Here is a 19119-nt window from a genome sequence, read left to right on the forward strand (position 1 = left end):
GGCAAAGGCAAGATTCCAGCCTGTGTCTGATCCCAAAGCCAAAGTTCTAGGTATCCCAAGGTAGACATTCAGGAGTGTTCTGGGATGTGAAGTAAGGTATGGGAGGAGTGCCTAGATGCAAGGCCTCTCTTCAGAGAGTGTCAGTGGGGGACATATTTGGGGGCTTGTAAACTCTCCCATCTTTCCCCTCAATCTGGGTCACCTCTCATGACTTAAAATTTTTTATAGTTTATAGAAAATATCTTATTTGATCTTCTCAAGGTATAAAATATCACCATTTTATTTATAAATGAAATATATTGTTCAGGGCCATACAGTCTGTATAAGAAGCCAGAATTCAAACCCAGGTCTTCTTGATTCCAAAATCCCATGTTCTTTTCACTACAGTGCCCAAATGATGAAAAACAAAAAGAGTATGATAACTGCATACCTGAAAAGGAAAACTGGTTCAACCGCCCTTGGGAGAAGGACAAGAAAGAAGGCCCTACTGAGTTATGAGAGATATGGGTCCAACACTCCCTTCTCTTCAGAGAGAGAAAGCAGAATGTGGGGGAATAGAGTATAAAGTACTTATGGAACATGTAAAGCTATAGTTATGTGACAGTCACCAAGTCCTTTAAGGATTTCAGAAGTCAAATGTCATAGGTTTCACTAGTACTAGGCCAATAAAAATAACAACAACAATAATAACAATTATGCCAATTTTCTAAAATCAGGGAAGCATGAGAAAATCATTCTGCTCTATAAATGCAAAAGGATTCACTGGTGTTTAAGGGAGGCCACAGGAGTTGGCTGATGTCCAGAGCAATTCCTTAGGCAAAGTAAACAGAGAAACAAGATTAAAATGTTCTGGACATGTACTCTCTTTGTTCAATATCTGTGATAGTTGTACTTGCCCTGAAATGAGAACTACAGGTGCTTTGATCGATGGACTGAAGTGTTGGTTGGGTTTCGCTTCAGTTTCTAACGGCTTCTCTACATTCTTGGCCCAAAATGCCCATTTTACTTCCTTGAGCGAAACGGAACAAATCATATTTCCTCCTCTTTCAGACAAAAAGCAGCAGTGCTCAAACAATGGAGCACCTCTGCTGCTTCTATTTTATTTAGCTTTATCATAGTAATGCCACTATGTAGAAAATATCACAGAATCTTAGGGATGGAAAAGACCTTGAAAGTTCACACTGTCCTTTCCCACGCCCTGGCAAAACTGCTCCTAACTAAACCCAGACAAGACATTCTGGGAAAGAAAAAAAAAAATCACAATTTATCTACTGTTCATGGCATTTCAAGATGCCTTCTATTGCTTAACTTAAACACCATGCAACTAAGTCTGTATTGCCCTACTGTGATGAACTTAGAGATGAATGTTACCACCTATTAGGTGGAAAGGACATCTAAGCCAACAATTTAGTATTAAAAGAATCTTTCAAAATCTAAAATTGAATGTGAGGGGCTTCCCTGGTGGCACAGTGGTTAAGAATCCGCCTGCCAGTGCAGGGGACACAGGTTCAAGCCCTGGTCCAGGAAGATCCCACATGCCGCAGAGCAAGTAAGCCCGTGCGCCACAGCTACTGAGCCTGTGCTCTAGAGCCCGCGAGCCACAACTACTGAGCCCATGTACCACAACTACTGAAGCCCACGCACCTAGAAACCATGCTCCGCAACAAGAGAAGCCACCACAATGAGAAGCCAGCGCACCAAAACAAAGAGTAGGCTCCACTCTCAGCAACTAGAGAAAACTCACGTGCAGCAGTGGAGATCCAATGCAGCCAAAAATTAAATAAATATAAAAAATAAATAAAATAAAATAAAATTGAATGTGAGTTCGGCCAGAGAAATAAGAACAATTTAATTTCACATGAAGGAATTGGAAAAACTTTAAGAATCATTACTCCTTAAGCCTCTGCTGCAAAGGAGAGCCTGCTATTTATTCCCCAATAGCCAATCACCTCTTCCTCAATACAACTACTGATTTAAAAAAATTTTTTTATTTATTTATTTTATTTATTTTTGGCTGCATTGGGTCTTAGTTGCAGCACGCTGGATCTTCATTGAAGCATGCGGTGCGTGGGCTTCTGTCTAGTTGCAACGTGTGGGTTTTCTCTAGTTGTGGTGTGCAGGCTCCAGAGCACGTGGGCTGTGTAGTTTGCGGCATGCAGGCTCTCTAGTTGAGACACGCGAGCTCAGTAGTTGTGGCACGTGGGCTTAGCTGCCCCGCGGCATGTGGGATCTTAGTTTCCTGACCAGGGATCGAACCTGTGTCCGTTGCATTGTAAGGTGGATTCTTTACCACTGGACTGCTAGGGAAGTGCCCAACTACTGATTTTCAGTTGGGCACATGGCTGCCTATAAAAATGCTTCACATATCCCAACCTCCATTATAGCTAAAAATGAGTGTGTGACTAGGTTCTAGTCCATGGGATGTAAGGAGAAAGAAGTATTGTTGTAGGTTGGATTATGTCCCCTCAAAATTCATATGTTGAAGCCCTAACACCACACAACCCCGACCCCCCACCCCCGCCCAATACCTCAGAATCTGACTGTATTTGGAGATAGGGCCTTTAAAGAGGTGATTAAATTAAAACAAGGCCTAATCTGGCTGGTATCCCTATAAGAAGAGGAAATTGAGACACACAAAGAGACACCAGAGGTGTGTAGGCACAGAGAAAAGACCACGTGAGGACACAGTAAAAAGGAGGCCATTTGAAAATCCAGAAGAGAGACTTCAGGAAAATCCAAATCTGCTGACATCTTGATCTTGAGACTTCTAGCCTCCAGAACTGTGAGAAAATAAATTTCTGTTGTTTACGCCATCCAGTTTGTGGTATTTTGTTACAGCGGCCCTAGGAAACTAATACAAGTAGTAAATACAACTTCTATGAAGTATCCTTAATGGAAGTGAATGGTCCTTCTTTACTCATCCCTAATTCTTTTTTTTTTTAACATCTTTATTGGAGTATAATTGCTTTACAATCGTGTGTTAGTTTCTGCTTTATAACAAAGTGAATCAGTTATACATATACATATGTTCCCATATCTCTTCCCTCTTGCGTCTCCCTCCCTCCCACCCTCCCTATCCCACCCCTCTAGGTGGTCACAAAGCACAGAGCTGATCTCCCTGTGATATGCGGCTGCTTCCCACTAGCTATCTATTTTACGTTTTGTAGTGTATATATGCCCATGCCACTCTCTCACTTTGTCACAGCTTACCCTTCCCCCTCCCCATATCCTCAAGTCCATTCTCTAGTAGGTCTGTGTCTTTATTCTCGACTTGCCCCTAGGTTCTTCATGACCTTTTTTTCCCTTAGATTCTATATATATGTGTTGGCATACAGTATCTGTTTTTCTCTTTCTGACTTACTTCACTCTGTATGACAGACTCTAGGTCCATCCACCTCACTACAAATAACTCAATTTCGTTTCTTTTTATGGCTGAGTAATATTCCATTGTATATATGTGCCACATCTTCTTTATCCATTCATCTGTTGATGGACACTTAGGTTGCTTCCATGTCCTGGCTATTATAAATAGAGCTGCAATGAACATTTTGGTACGTGACTCTTTTTGAATTATGGTTTTCTCAGGGTATATGCCCAGTAGCGGGATTGCTGGGTCATATGGCAGTTCTATTTTTAGTTTTTTAAGGAACCTCCATACTGTTTTCCATAGTGGCTGTATCAATTTACATTCCTAACAACAGTGCAAGAGTGTTCCCTTTTCTCCACACCCTCTCCAGCATTTATTGTTTCTAGATTTTTGATGATGGCCATTCTGACTGGTGTGAGATGATATCTCATTGCAGTTTTTTTTTGAGGTACGCGGGCCTCTCACTGTTGTGGCCTCTCCCGTTGCGAAGCACAGGCTCTGAACGCACAGCGGCCATGGCTCACGGGCCTAGCCGCTCTGCGGCATGTGGGATCTTCCCGGACTGGGGCACGAACCCGTGTCCCCTGCATCGGCAGGCGGACTCTCAACCATTGTGCCACCAGGGAAGCCCCTCATTGTAGTTTTGATTTGCATTTCTCTAATGATTAGTGATGTTGAGCATCTTTTCATGTGTTTGTTGGCAATCTGTATACCTTCTTTGGAGAAATGTCTATTTAGGTCTTCTGCCCATTTTTGGATTGGTTTGTTTTTTTGATATTGAGCTGTATGAGCTGCTTGTAAGATTTGGAGATTAATCCTTTGTCAGCTACTTCATTTGCAAATATTTTCTCCCATTCTGAGGGTTGTCTTTTGGTCTTGTTTATGGTTTCCTTTGCTGTGCAAAAGCTTTTAAGTTTCATTAGGTTCCATTTGTTTATTCTTGTTTTTATTTCCATTTCTCTAGGAGGTGGGTCAAAAAGGATCTTGCTGTGATTTATGTCATAGAGTGCTCTGCCTATGTTTTCCTCTAAGAGTTTGATAGTGTCTGGCCTTACATTTAGGTCTTTAATCCATTTTGAGTTTATTTTTGTGTATGGTGTTAGGGAGTGTTCTAATTTCATACTTTTACATGTACCTGTCCAGTTTTCCCAGCACCACTTATTGAAGAGGCTGTCTTTTCTCCACTGTATATTCTTGCCTCCTTTATCAAAGATAAGGTGACCATATGTGCGTGGGTTTATCTCTGTCATCCCTAATTCTTGCTGGCCTGAATGTAGAAGTAAAGGCTGGCACTTCAGCAGCCATCTGAGACTGTGAGGTGATAGTAGGATTGAAAACCATAGACAGTGGGGCAACAGAAGAAACCTGAGTCCTTGACTAGACCAACCCTGGACTGCACTGGCTCCCTCTGGATTTCCTAAGTGTGACAGAAAAATACACTTCTGTCTTGTTTAAGATATTATTTAAGTTTTGCTGTAATATATATTCACAGCACGCACACACTCAAAATAATAATAATGATGAAAATAACAGTACACAATTAGTCAATTCCTATAAGCAAGGAATCCTGTAGCAACAACCTGGAGCTTATATGTACTTGGGAGGCAAGAGGTAAAATAAGGAAAATTTGGTACTTTTACAGAGGATATAAAAGCATCACCCTCGTGCTCCAATACTACCTCTGCTACAAGGAAAAGGCTGAGCATGATTAAAGGGTGAGTTAGGGGCGGCACCCATCAAAATAAAGAACATTCAATCTCTAGAGTATAAAGGGCAGTAAGCATGTTATAGTGGATAAGTTTATGGACTTTGTAGTTTGACATAATTTGGCTATAAGACTAATGTTTCTACAACTTATTAACCATGTAAGTAAGCCTCAGCCTCCTTATCTGTAAGATTAGACATGATATATATCTCATAGAGTCATCGGAAAATCACATAGCAAATGTAATGTGCCTACACACAGTATGCTCAAGTAAATGTTAGTTCCTCCTAATCCTATTTTACAGTAAGAAGGTAAAGAAAGATATTTGAGAGACCCCTCTTCCTGGCTGTTCAGTGGTACTGTTTTTCTCTTATGAGCACACATATTTCCACTTGGAATTGGCACCTTGTATACACCCATTTCCCAATCAGTATTGAACCCACATTATTCTGCATAGGTGAGATCCTTGCCTATTTTAATGAGAATTAGAATTCTTATCTTTTTTCTTGCTTGCAGTCTTTTACTGCCTATTTACCACTTACTGTACTTGGTTTCCTACTTTTCTTGATACTCTGGTATTTTAAGAATTGTTTTTAAAAAGTCGATTTAGGTAAATGCTTCTTTCAAAAGGAAGAGCTCCAATGTTTGATATAGCTGTAAGTATACACCTAAGGCAAGAGATGAATCAATGAAGAGTAGCTGGTTCCTTCAGACATGTTACTCATGATGTTTAAAGAACACACAACATTTGATGGCTCAGATCCTAAAGAGGCCTCACTTCTAGAAAGTTTATCATTGATCACTCTATTGTGTGTATAGGGCTAGACATTTTACAAGTAGATATCACCATTCTCTTCATAGAAGAGTAAACTGAAGACCAAAATGATCAAGGAGCAAATCGTGTTGACTCTAACTTCAAAATATAACCAAAATCTGGTGACTTCCTACATTTCCACTGCTACCACCCTGGTCCAAGCCACCATCTCTCTTGGCTGATAGCCTTCTAACTGGTCTCCTGATTCCAATCTTGCTCCCCTACAGTATTTTCTAAACATAGCAACCAGAGTAATTGTGTAAAAACAGTTTCAGATCATGTTATAGCTTTGCTCAAAACTCTCCAATGGATCCCCATCTCACTCAGAGCAAAACCTGAGTTCTTAAAATAACCTATAAGACCTTAAATAATCTGACCACTAATTTGCCCTCTGATCCCATCTCTTACTATTTCTCCAATATATGCAGTTTCAATCACATTGGCTCCTCCTTGTGCCCTAAACCCACTTTATAGTGATTACTTTTACTGTTCCTTCCTTCTGCCTGGAATGGTCTTCTCCCAGATAACAGCATGGCTTGCTTACTCAGTCTTTTCAGATCTTTACTCAGATGCCATCTCAGGAAGCCTTTTTCTGGTCAAATAACTAAAATTACAAAACCCCAAACACTTCCTATGCTACTTTTCTAAGGCCTCCCCACAAAAAGTTAGCCAGACACCAAACAGACTTTTTGCTCCTCTTTGCTTAACAGGTAAATCTGAAGTTTGGTTTTATTCCTCTGAGACAGAAAGTGATGGTATAATGAGAAGTTCACATCTCACTAATAGAGACTTGAATAGTTCAAAAGAGGGGAACAAACTCATGGATCTCTTGAAGCCTCTTTCAATCCTTCAAATCTGTAAATAGCCAAGCATGGAAACACTGGAGGAGAGGAGAACAAGACACACCATAATTTCTCAAGTATCCCTGACATAAAATGTAAGAAGAAAAACAATACTCTTGACTTCTTTCATTTACAAGATCTAGAAGGGGTATTTTCTTTGTATGAATGAATCACTCTCAGTCTCTAAAGCAATAAGGTACAGGAGCAGATACATGCCATGATCTGCTATGACAAGGAACTAACACTGAGTTAAGTGAAACCTCCCAGATGTATGTCAATAAATATGAACAAGCTAGAGAAGTGAAGATGGAGAATACAGAAGCTAATCCCAGCTGATCCTCTAACTCCAGACCCAATAGTGTGCAAATATAACATTTACAGGGACTACCATATCAGAGTGGAAGAGAAAAAAGGAAAAACAAGTAAGAAAAAAGCTGCCAATTTCTGACTCAGCTCTAAAGCTACCAAAATAAGCAAAGTAGCTTCAGATATCAAGACAAATCTCCTCTGGTCTAGAGGCCAGGGTTTGACTTAGACTTGGCATAAGCCCAACTGACTGCAGCAGCAACTCAATTCACAGACAGGTGATAGGTATTTCCCACCATATCTTTTCTCAATCAAATCAAAGTAAGAAGATATGTATTATTACATTGTTTATATTAAGCAGCAAAATTTGAAAAGTAAGAGAAAACCACCTTATACCATTCTTGAAACATTTTATTTCACAGCTTTATATACAGTTATGGTATTAATGTCATATATCACTGAGTAAATGAATTCTGCAAGGTTAAATGATGATGTGTTTATGTTCTAACTGCTCATTGGCCCCCAGGTCAGCCAATCTGATCCAGGACTCCATGGCAACAGGCTCTATCACTAAGAGCTACAAGATGATATTCCCCTTGCCTCCTCCTCTTTTTTTTTTTTTTAATAAAACACTTTCCACAGAAACTGCTGCAAATATTATCAAAGAATAGTCTGTACAGACAAGTAAGCAATGCTGCCATTCTGATATACTAAAAATGAGTAGTAGGGGGAAAGAGTGAATAGCAATGACAATGAATCTATGCAAATAACAAGGGATCCTCCAAACTCCAGAAATCTTCCCTTGTGTAATTTCAAAGGAGAAATTCAGGAATCCTTGCACCATGAAAAACCATCACTAGGATAAATTGTGGGATTAGTATAAGTAAAGTGCTGCCCTGCTGAAATCCCAATATTGAAGCTTCCCATGCTACAGTATATGGAAAAAGCTAAACGTTTTAAGACTGCTAACCTTTGTAAGTTTCCCATAACTTTCTTTGAAATGTTAAAATCATCATCAAAACTCACAGATTTCAGGCTCTTATTTTCCATATTCTCAAATCACAATCAGCTCATACAGTTCCTGTAATTCTATGATATCAGTCCTCTTTTCTATACCCCCCTCCCCCATCATGCTCCACTGTGCTTAGAGAAAAAATTGCTATGTCTAAATGAGGAAATACGGTAGTGCCCCCCCACCCCAATTCTGCAGCTTTGCTTTCCTTGGTTTCAGTTACCCACAGTCAACTGAAGTCCAAAAATACTGAATGGAAAATTCCAGAAATAATTCATAAGCGCTGTTCTGAATAGCATGACGAAATCTTGTGCCATCCCACTCAGTCCCGCCCAAGACAGGTATCATTCCTTTGTCCCTCCGTATCCCTCCGTATCCCACCTGTCAGTTAATTAGTAGCCTTCTCAGTTATCAGATCAACTGTCATGGTATCAAAAGTGCTAGTGTTCAAGTAAGCCTTATTTTACTTAATAATGGCCCCAAAGCACAAGTAGTGATGCTGGCAATTTGGATACGCTAAAGAGAAGCCGCAAAGTGCTTCCTTTACGTGAAAAGGTGAAAGTTCTCAACTTAATAAGGAAAGAAAAAAAATCATATGCTGAGGCTGCTAAGAATGAATCTTCTGTGAAATTGTGAAAAAGAAAAAAATCTGTGCTAATTTTGCGGTCACACCTCGAACTGTAAAACTTATGGCCACTAGTGCTTAGTTAAGATGGAAAAGGTATTAAATTCGTACAATAAGATATTCTGAGAGAGAGACCATATTCACAAAACTTTCATTAATATATTGTTATAATTGTTCTATTTTATTATTGTTGTTGTTAATCTCTTACTGTGCCTAATTTATAAATTAAACTTTGTCATAGGTATGTATGCATAGGAAAAAGTATAGTATATACAGGGCTTGGTACTATCCAGGTTTCAGGCATCCACTGGGGGTCTTGGAACATATCCCCCGTGGACAGGGAAGAGCTACTGTAATACCTTTGCTCTTCACATTCAATTCCCAATTCCTTCTCCCTCAGCTACAGATCTTCTTGAAGCGAAGAGGATTCAAGATAATTATAAACTAGATGAGGAGACTACACCAAAAAGTCCATCCTTCTCCTCAGTGGTGCTCATTTACATTCTAAAATCCACCTGATGTATTACAAGGTACTCCCCTTTCCTTGCATGCTTTTTGCCAGTAACTGATATATCTCTGGCTGTAACAAGTAACTTTGGTCCCCATCTCCTGGTATATGGTAGTAAGTGAATGCTGAGAAGTAGACAGAATCTGAGGTGTCAGGGTCATAATTAGCTTGGAAACTGCACGTTTTCATCTGGCTCACACTGTTGTGTTTTTTGTTTTAACAGTGGTAAAATACATATAACATAAAAATTATCATTTCAATAATTTTTAAGTGTGAATTTCCATAGTATTAAGTACATTCACATTATTTTGCATTCTGGAAGAGAAAATGGTCTCAGGCACAAAAGTCATGGTGTTAAGAGTATAGTCTTTTTTGTCTATGCCTACTTACTAAACATGTATTTACTGTACAAGTCACATATTAAGAACTATAGTGATTAGGAAGAATAAACTGTCAAATATTAAAAACATTTGACACGGGGGGAAGGCTGGGAGGAAGGGATAGTTAGGGAGTTTGGGATCGACATGTACACACTGCTATACTTAAAATGGATAACCAACAAGGACCTACTGTACAGCACAGGGAACTCTGCTCAATGTTATGTGGCAGCCTGGATGGGAGGGGAGTTTGGGGGAGAATGGATACATGTATACGTATGGCTGAGTTCCTTTGCTGTGCACCTGAAACTATCACAACATTGTAAATCGGCTATACTCCAATATAAAATAAAAAGTTAAAAAAATAATATCTGACACTACTGCTCAGTAAAAATAGCCACTGACGTGTATTTCCAGTATGTTTTTCGCGTGTTGAAAGTATTGATAGTTTCTTACATGCACAACTCAGTTCCCAAGCAAGTCCAAAGTAGATGGAAATCTACCTTTCTTTTTTATCAGCACTGAGTTCCAAGGGGCCCATATAGTTAGACTAACTTGAGAAGGAACAGAAATTCCTAGAACAAAGAAAATCTTTTCTGTTATACTGTTTCAAATTTCCCAAGAATTCTTAAGGAGGCAACCCAGAAAAGGGGATAAAAGCAACTTACAGTGGGAGTCATAAATTATATCAAAGCTAGGAACTTCCCTGGTGGTGCAGTGGTTAAGAATCCACCTGCCAATACAGGTGACAGGGCTTCGACCCGTGGTCCGGGAAGATCCCACATGCCATGGAGCAACTAAGCCCATGCGCCAAAACAACTGAGTCTCCACTCTAGAGCCTGTGAGCCACAACTACTGAAGCCCCCATGCCTAGAGCCTGTGCTCTGCAACAAGAGAAGCTACCACAATGAGAAGCCTGCGCACCACAACGAAGAGTAGCCCCTGCTCGCCACAACTAGAGAAAGCCCGTGTACAGCAACGAAGACCCAATGTAGCCAAAAATAAATTAATTAATTAAAAAAATAAATTATATCAAAGCTAAAAAATTTTTTTTAAGTCACTGCAGAAAATCACTACTAGGCCCCCTCTACATCAGTTTCCTTTATACCTTCATAAGAGAACACCAAAACATTTCACTCTGGTCCTACAACTATTTTTTTTTTTAATATCCTGGGCCAGTACATATAGAAGAACAACATATTTATCGACCTCAGAAAGACAGAAAGCTGCATGAATAGGATACTATCTCAGTGATGTTGCCTCCCAATATGAAAGGGCTCTGATCATAGGAGGCGATCTTCCTCAGTACGCAGGAGCTATCATTTATTAAGCATTTACTGTGATCCAAACACTATGCTTAGGAATTTATATGTCATCACATTCGTTTTCACTTTAACACATTTTGAAATTTTACTTTCAGATACTAACAGAAAGGCTTTTATGATTAGAGAAGTACTATAGGCTTCTTTATACTTACAGAAAACACACACAAGTAGAAGTAGAAAAGAAAAATTACCCATACTCTGTAACTCAGAGATAACTGCTATTAATAACACCAATGTTCTGAGATATGTTTTTCTAAGTTTTGCTTCCATATTCGAATGGAAATTGTATCCATTTGGATGTTTCCATACCTAATAATTTTTATGTAATTCACATTATACAGAACATTTTTATACCATGCTTTTTTCTACTACTAGAACTGTGACCATTTCCCCCATTAATTACTTCTACCAAAGTCATTTTAATAACTATCTAATATTCTACTACATATATGTACCACAATTTATTTAACCATTTCCCTCTTACTGGATATTCAGGAAGCTGTTCATTTTTATAATAAAATAATGCTGTAATGAGTATCTTTGTACCTAAACCTTTATTCACATTTCTCATCAACTTCCTAGGATAAATATGTTCAAGAGTTTTGGAGATAAAAAATTTCCCCCTTAGTTCACTCCAGAAGCAAGGCCAGTCGCATTATCTAATCATAGTGTTTCTCAACGTTCCCCCAGCAACACATAATGTCCACTTAGCACATCCCTTGGCAGTGCCTACCTAGACTTTAAGGACATTCACCTGCATAGTGCTTCTTACTTTTTATTTTTCTTCAATTTATGCTCTCCTTTTTAATAATATTAACTCTCTTTCCCCATATATTCCACTGGAAAAGATATGTAACCAGTATTCCTTAAAACTCACTGGCTTAAGAAAATTAATAGGGAGGAAAGAATAAAACTTTACACAGAAAGGTATTTTCTTCACTATAAATGTTACACACATTACTAGCTCTTGTCAGTGTACCTTCATAGTTTAGACAGCAATCCAAAAGGCGAAGCCTCAAAAACCACACAAGAGTAACACTCTACGTCTTTAATATGAAATTAAAAGAAGGTAAAAGGGCATGGAGATACTGGATATTTAAATATTTGTGATTTGATATTTGGTCCATTTAAGATCCTAGATTTTTTTAACATGGGAAAGGAAACAGTCACCTAAGTCTAGGAAGTGCAGAGAGTCCCATACAGGATTAACCCAAGGAGGGACACACCAAGACACATAGTAATCAAACTGACAAAAATTAAAGAGCCTAGATCTTTTAAGCAAGTTGATTTAAGGAGTCTTGATATATAGGACTTCATATAAATCTTATACTCTCATAAATATATGGAGAAAGAACACCACCACATCAACGTACATAGAGAAAAGCAGAACACAAAGTTTCAGAAGCAGACACCAAAGGCAAGTGTCCTAAGATTTTTTTTTTTTTTTTTTTTGCGGTATGCAGGCCTCTCACTGCTGTGGCCTCTCCCGTTGAGGAGCACAGGCTCTGGATGCGCAGGCTCAGAGGCCATGGCTCATGGGCCTAGCCGCTCCGCGGGATGTGGGATCTTCCCGGACCGGGGCAGGAACCCGTGTCCCCTGCATCAGCAGGCAGACTCTCAACCACTGTGCCACCAGGGAAGCCCAAGTGTCCTAAGATTTTAAAGTAGATCAGAACCAATGGAAGAAAGTAAAAAACAACACACAAACAATAAAAAAAAGTCATCATCTACAGAAGTCAAAAGATCAATGATGGCCAAAGAAAGAAAAACAGAGCTGTTAATCTGAGGGAAGGTGTTTACAATTTGGCCTATGAGCATCAAATTAGAAAAGATACTTCCTAAGAGGATCAACTTTGGGGCTTCCCTGGTGGCACAGTGGTTGAGAATCTGCCTGCCAATGTAGGAGACACGGATTCGAGCCCTGGTCTGGGAGGATCCCACATGCCGCAGAGCAACTAGGCCCGTGAGCCACAGCTACTGAGCCTGCGTGTCCAGAGCCTGTGCTCCGCAACGAGAGGCCGCGACAGTGAGAGGCCTGCGCACCGCAATGAAGAGTGCCCCCGCTCGCCGCAACTAGAGAAAGCCCTCGCACAGAAACGAAGACCCAACACAGCCAAAACTAAATAAATAAATTTATAAAAAAAAAAAGTGTCAATTTTAATCTTAAATATTTAGATTATACTTATATTCATTTTAAACATGCAACATCCTACACGGCTTGAAAATCTCTTCTGGCTTTCTCAAAAATTACAGGTGATCTGAAGATACAAATCGTATACTCCTGTTTAATTTCTAAATATTAACAATAGCTAATGCTAAGTAAGCCTTTAAGATAACCAGGAACTATCTTAAAGGCTTTACATGTATTAACTCTTTTAATCCTCAAAACAATCCTAGGAAGTGGATACTATTATTATCTTCATTTCATACATTTTACATATGAAGAAATGGAGAGGTTAAGTAATTTGTCCAAGGTCACAGAACCAGCAATTGGCATAGCTAGGATTTGAACTCAGGGAGCCTAAATCCAGAGTCCAAACATTTATTAGCTACTATGTGTGCTTTTCCAAAAAAGAAGCTCCTGAACAGGCTATAAATCAGTGAGAGTAGGTGGGCTAGGAGAGGAGCACTTTGGAGAAAAGTACTTATGGTAACTTTTAGGTACAGAAATAGTCCCCATCAATTTTGCCAGAAAGTTCTTCCAACATTATCACATTTTTAATTATCCCAAACAAGGTGATGCTAAACATCTTCTGCAAAAGCAGTCCTTGATCTTTTCTTTTTCCTTTAAAAAAAAAAGTGAAAAAAAAGGAAGGATAAAAAGAAACAAATCTTACTTCTCCAACATCTTTCAACAGCTTTTCTTTCCTTGACCTTTTCTAAAACCTTGATGGTTAGAAAATGAAGATTAAAAAACGTACTTTCAGCTGAAACAAAAAGACCTCTTAATAATTTTTCCATTGCTAATGACTGAAACATTTAAGAAGTCTTTAGGTCTATCCCACCCACTCCCAAATGGAAGGAAAACCAAGTTAACAAAACCATCATCTTTTAACTTCACAGCAGTTTTCTTCCCCCTCAAAGGCTATTCCTGTCCTCGTTGCAGATGGGGAACTGCTCCCAGTGACGTCAGAGCAGTTTCCCAGCAACAATTAATGAGGGTTGTCCACGACAGGGGTTTCCTGAAAAGCTAGCAAGAAATTATCCACATATTTGCTGCAATATTGAGATGCAAGGATGCAGTAGAATTTCTATTAACCTTTATAGCCCTGGTTTCTGGCAACCTTCTAAATAGGTTATTCTTCCAGAATGCTCTTGGTTTACCCTAAGATTGTCTTTCTTTTTCTTCCCCCTCCTTCTCCCCAGATAAAACTAGAATTTTGTTAGTTGGAAATATTTATGGCTGTAATAAATATTAATTGAACTACCATAACAATAGGACTGCATAATGTAAGCTAAAAAACAGACATTACTCTTTTCACTTAACACAGAGAACTTAGAATAAATGAGAGCACAGAACAGAAAAGAGTATCAGGACAGAAAATAAACCAGCAAGTTCTTAAAGGCACTTTTCAACATATGTTATCCAAACACATCCACAGGCAAACCTAAAATATTCCTAGGCTCTCGTCTACTGAATTTTTCACACTGGCCTCTGCAGGCAGTCCTCCAGAGATCAGATTCTTAATATGGAGTTGCATAAAAAGGAACTGGAAGCCCAAACTCTTAATCCAAAAAAGGTAAGTTAAGTCCACACCTAAGAATATAACAATTTCTTCCTAAGCTTTACTTTAGCTTCATACATTCAAAAATGAGGGTTTCACTCTAACTACATTGGCAAGGAATTTTATATAGCTACCTATTTTTGAGGTCTGAGAAAGAGCGTACAAACTGCCTGCTCAGGACCAGTGCAAATAAGGTAGAAAAATTCCAAATTCCAAAACCCAACCTAGAATTACTCGGTTTGCTAGGTTCCAGAAACCTGCTAAGAGCTCTTTTTCATTCCATATTTACAAAAAGCAATTAAGTAAAATTCATTAGCAGCAGGATATACAGGGTTAATTCAGGCACTCTGTTTCAGCAATCCTGACTTTGGCCTCAGCCTATTCAAAAAGGAAACAAACAAAAGAGCATCCCTATCATTAACAACATCCCACTCTGGCTTCAGCTCTGTTCAACAGTACCCAGTTAGGCATAGATGGGAGAATGCACCACTTTGGATGGATTTTTCTTCTTCCTTCTCTCTGTTCCCTCCCTCTCAGAAGAAAAAGACTGCAAACAAAATCACTACGTCACTGGAGGCAGAGGGAATCCCATCTCTGCACTCTTTAGAAACCAAGGCCAGCAAACAAAAACAAACCAATTATAAGAAACAAACAAGTAATTCAAAATAAGCAGTAAACCCACAGGAAATTCTTATGACAACCTCAACGTCAAAAGGCATGTTTCAGTAAAAAGGCTGAATAAATTCCTCCTAAGATGTTCATAATCAAAAAAGCTTCCTAGACACAGCAAAGGTGACATGTTTCTTCTTAACACATTTAAAGACTAGGGGACAGTTACGTAAAGACATAGGACAGAGAGACATATTCACCAACCGGGTGTGGAATGACACAGTGAAGGATATTTATAGGGAATTCCCTGCTTCCTGCAATGTGTGTCAACAGCATCACCAAAAAGAACAGAAATCACCACTATTCTTATAAGCTAAATCTGAATGAAGCATCACTTGAAATAGCCATAGAAGAGGTAGAATCTGACTAGAGTAAAAGTTCTAGCACACCTAATTTTAAAAATATTTTAAAGATAAAAAACAAAAATGCCCACAAAATCCTCACAAGCTTAACACCTGAAAATTATCTAATTTCCCAAATGTGTATTATACAGTTAAATTGGCCAAGATACAAAAGATATCTATCTTTCTAGCTTCTTCCCTACCCAGTCTGTGGAGTTCAAGGACTTTTATATAAAGAGAGAAAATTATCCAAAACTCACCCCAGATGGATCTGCACTTAAACCAACAGCGAGCTCACATTATTAATGGAGACTTCATTGTAAGAATCTGTTCTGCAGGAATTTTGCCGGAAGAAATTCCTTCTGGGAAACCTGTGCTTCTTCCCCCGCCCACAGTCCCCTCCCGCCCCCATCACCCTTGAATGAAACGCTACTGATCCTTGCTGCTGCGTCTCTAGCAAGCTAACTGCTCTGACAAGAAGCTCTGAAGCAGACCATGGTCCAGCTGTTCAGAAGGATGCCACCTAGAGCTCTGCCAACAGTCACACTCACATGTGTGAATGCGCGTGTGCGGGAACACACACACGCTACAAGAGCACCCCCTTCCACCTCCTCTTCTCGCTCTCATTCAAGCACTTCAGTGACAAGCCTGCCTCCACACTGCTTTGGATAGTTTTTAAAGACACAGCACCAGCTCTTTTCTGCTATATATGTTGAGATGCCAAAATAGAGTCTTATTAGAGAAGAATAACGTGGATGTGTATTGAATTAAAAGTTCACGTTTAAATTTACTTTTGCCTTTTTCTCTCCTGCAAAATAATTGAGGCCAGAGAAATGGTCTTTGCCTAAAAGCTACTGGGCTGAACTTTAGAAACTAAGGGCAAATCTAGTTACAGAGAATTCTTTCCAGCAAGCTATATTTAATAGAATCATTTTTCATTTTGAACACAGGATACCAGTAGCTATCTGTTCCTCCTCCCATATCTGCCCCCAGAATGATGGGGAAAACACTTTAGTTATAAAACAGGATAATGAGGAAACCATGAAGGTACCTTACTGATAGAACTGATGAAAAAGAATGAGAATAGAGCATATGGATGGGGATGAGGATAAACAGATTAAAATGAAGAAAGTGGTACAAAGGACACCAGGAAAGGAGAGTAATAGTTCTTCAAAGTATGCATGGCTCTGGGACTTAAAAATGACTTTCAGGTCCTAATTTTTAAGAGCCTAAGGAGAGGCAGTAATGATCTCTATTGCTACAGCAAGTAATAGACATTACAGGTGGTACAAGGCCTGCAATAACACAAAATAACATACAGGTGGGGTTCAGACATCCTGAGGAAAATAATAAAACCCGTCACAAAGACAACCAGTCATTCATTCAAACACGTTTGTTGTGTGCTTGTGTTCTTACTATTGGCCAAACACTACAATAAGTTCTAGGAATATAAGATAAATAAATTAAGGGTCATATAGAAGAATGAAAGAAAAAGGAATTCTGGCTTTTACTCTGAATGAGACGAAAAGCCAATAGGGGGTATGAAAGCTGATCCTGAAGGGCCAAACAACCACTAAAAGGAATCTGGCTTTTACTTAGTGAGATGAGAGACCACCGGGAGTTTTTAAGCAGAAGAATGGCATGTTTCTGACCTATATATATATATTTGGCCTCCAAATTTTTGTTTGAGAAAGTTTTAATATACAGAGAATTTGCAAAACTAGTACAACAGTCACCCAGATTCACATACAGATTTAGTACACACATGCAGGCATGTATGTATACATTTTTTTCAGAACTATTTGAGATGTTCTCATAATGACCTCTCATACCTAAAACAATTCACCATGTATCTCCTAATAGTAGGTCACTTTGAACTATGAGAATAGCCACCAGCCAAGTCCCATATGAGTTAATGGGTAGTGCACATGCAAAGCAGATCTAAATAGCACTGTAAAAGCTAAGAAAACTGAAATAACTTTGGAATCACCATCCACTGAAGGCTGGACAGAATTTGCAAGCTGAACCCAACCATGTCAAGTGTCTGCTAAAATAAAAGTCAACATTCACCATGGCATTTAACAAGACCCAGACCCTAATAATATTCAAAAATTTCAGGATATAATCCAAAATTACTTAGCATCCAAAATACCAAGATAATCTCAATCTGCAGGAAGAGAGATGAACAGATACAACATGGAGGTGACACATATGTAGAAATTATCTGACAGCTATTAAAAAAGCTATTATAAAATATGCTCCCAAAATGTAGGGAAAACACTCCTGAAACTAACAGAAAGACAGAATGTCTCAAGAAAGAAATAGAGGCTGTAAAAAGGAACCAAATGGAAATCTTAGAACTAAAAAATACAGCAACAAAAACATAACACTCACTTGACGGGTCCAACAGCAGAACAGAAATGAGAGAAGAGTCAGTGAATTTGAAGACTGATCAAGTTCAAATTGAAGACACATCAAATTTCAGTAGAAGCATCAAATATGAATCAATATCAAATCCGAACAATAGGGCTTCCCTGGTGGTGCAGTGGTTGAGAGTCCGCCTGCCGATGCAGGGGACACAGTTTCATGTCCCGGTCCGGGAAGATCCCACATGCTGCGGAGCGGCTAGGCCCGTGAGCCATGGACGCTGAGCCTGTGCGTCCGGAGCCTGTGCTCCACAACGGGAGAGGCCACAACAGTGAGAGGCCCGCGTACCGCAAAAAAAAAAAAAAAAAAAAATCTGAACAATAAAAAGAAAAAAGATGGGGAGGGGGAGAACAGATTATCAAGGGCCTGTAAAAAATATCAGAAAGTCTAATATTTGGGCCATCAGTATCCCAGAAGGAGAGGAGAAAGAGTGTGGTGCAACATGTTAAGAAATAATGGCTGAAAGCTTCACAAACTTGACAAAAGACATAAACCTAGAGTTAAGAAGCTCAGAAATTCCCAAACAGGATAAACACAACAAAATCCACTCCTAGATTCGTTACAATGTAACAGGTAAAAACTAAACACAAAGAACAAATCTTAAAAGTAACAAGTCAAAAATGATGCTGGACTTATTAAGGGAACAGTGATTTGAATCACTTCATATTGCTCATCAGAAAACTATGAAGACTAGAAGGAATCAGAATAACATGTTTAAAGTGCTTAAAGGAAAGATCCATAAACACAGAATTCTGTGTGCAGAGAAAATAACCTTTAGGAATAAAGATGACATAAAGACATCCTCAGATGAAGAAAAACTAAAAGAACTCATTGTCAGCAGACCTATTCTAAAAGAATGACCAAAGAAAGTTGTTCAAAAAGTTGGGAAACAATACAACAAAACCTGGAATACCAGGAATGAGGGAAGAAAAACAAAAATGCTAAATATCTGGTTACATATAACATTCTTCTCCTATTGAGTTCTTTAAAATATGTTTTGATGTTTGAAAGCAAAAATTGTAAGATTATCTCATGAAATTTTCAATGTATATAGATAAATGTAATGGACAGGACAA

At 38.9% G+C, this 19119-nt stretch overlaps 1 protein-coding gene across 23 annotated transcripts in view; it reads right to left on the minus strand.

The window, feature by feature from the left end:
• Positions 1-19119, minus strand: part of R3HDM2 (R3H domain containing 2) — a 148491-nt gene that overhangs the window by 52593 nt on the left and 76779 nt on the right. Inside the window, exon 1 of one of the 23 annotated variants that reach the window (XM_067697049.1) lies at positions 15877-16016. The exons of the other annotated variants lie outside the window; for them this stretch is intronic. The gene's annotated coding sequence lies outside the window, so the exon portion shown is untranslated. Of the gene's footprint in view, positions 1-15876; positions 16017-19119 lie in introns of those variants that run through there. 23 annotated transcript variants of the gene reach the window in all.

Source organism: Pseudorca crassidens, chromosome 11, assembly GCF_039906515.1.
Source record: "Pseudorca crassidens isolate mPseCra1 chromosome 11, mPseCra1.hap1, whole genome shotgun sequence".
In the NCBI taxonomy this organism is placed as follows: domain Eukaryota; kingdom Metazoa; phylum Chordata; class Mammalia; order Artiodactyla; family Delphinidae; genus Pseudorca; species Pseudorca crassidens.